General features: G+C 28.0%; 1 non-coding gene across 1 annotated transcript; it reads right to left on the bottom strand.

Moving 5' to 3' along the window:
• Positions 1-212: 212 nt before the first annotated feature.
• TRNAN-GUU (transfer RNA asparagine (anticodon GUU)) lies at positions 213-285 on the bottom strand. Its single transcript has one exon. It is a non-coding gene; the product is annotated as a tRNA-Asn (tRNA).
• Positions 286-1350: the final 1065 nt, after the last annotated feature.

The following is a 1350-nucleotide window of genomic DNA, read 5'->3' on the forward strand; positions in this document are numbered from 1 at the left end:
AAAATGTTTTACTTTTGTCATTGGGAGTATAACAGTTCTTAACCGATCACCGAAGTTAAGTGCTATCGAGCTCGGTCAGTACTTGGATGGGACATCATTATTTTAGTATTTTTGCGTATTTTTTTTATAAATATTTTCATGACACAATTATTATTATAATAAAATTAATTTAAATCTATTGTATTATTTGAACATAAAATAATAAAAAAAAACGCCCCCGGGTGGACTCGAACCACCAACCTTTCGGTTAACAGCCGAACGCGCTAGCCATTGCGCCACGAAGGCTTGTGAGTGCACTCAACTAATCACAGTTTGCGAATCACTGCCGTCAATATTTCAATAGTTGATTAAAATAATTTTAACTAATGCTAATCACACTGCGATTTAAACTCTTACGATGTAATGATTTTTTAAATTTTTAAACTAACCACAATTTCGGAACGAAAAACGAAGTATTAACCCTTTGCACTCGTATTTTTTTTTGGTTGGGGTAGCGCCAGCTCGTATTTCATTTCGAGACTTTTTTTATGTTCAATTTATGGAAGTAAAAATGAAATAAAACATGTTTTGATTAATCTTTTTACAAATTAAAATTAATACAGCGAAAGATTGATAGTTTGTCAGTATTTTAGTTAAAAAAAATTAATTATTAATTAAATATTTAAAATATATTATAATTTAAATACTTTAATCGGAAAATAACTTTTTTTATTGTACTTTTTTAAATAATTTGTAAAACGTTAACCATGAAACTTAGAAAAGAATAATTTATTAAAATGTGTTCACGAAGAATTGTACTTACTATTTACCAAAAATAAATGACATAGTATTAGGTATACATAGTATAGGAAGGTAAATGTAATGATGTTTTTAGATGATTTTTCGTCCATCGCAATCAAATGCGCGGTAAAACAAATAAATGAATTATTTAAAAAAACAGCTGAGTGCTGTAGCGGCAGGGGTTTATAACCATTAAGAAATTTGTAAATAGCTAGATGTCATATGAATTCTGAATAATTAAAATATTGGACTGGTTGTATTTTTTTTGCACCTATCGTTTATTATCTTGCGCAATGCGCTTATTATCTTGCGCATCGCGCTCGTTCTATAGCGTTTAGCGCTCATAACATCGATCAACAATTTGCGTTCATACAAAAAAATAATGGTTACAATAAAATTTAATCAAGATTAAAATTACAAAGAGCACAAGTTTTTTACTTGTTGTTTTTTTTTCTTAGTAAAACCTTAGTTTTTAGTTTTTTTAATTGTTGTTTTTTCTTGGTAAATAGTTAATATATTCCCATTAACAAGTTTTAGACTTTATAGAAAATCAGATTACAATAAACGTAT

The sequence above is a fragment of the Plectrocnemia conspersa genome, unplaced genomic scaffold (genome assembly GCF_051122295.1).
Source record: "Plectrocnemia conspersa isolate PC_06_02 unplaced genomic scaffold, ASM5112229v1 ptg000001l, whole genome shotgun sequence".
Lineage (NCBI taxonomy): Eukaryota > Metazoa > Arthropoda > Insecta > Trichoptera > Polycentropodidae > Plectrocnemia > Plectrocnemia conspersa.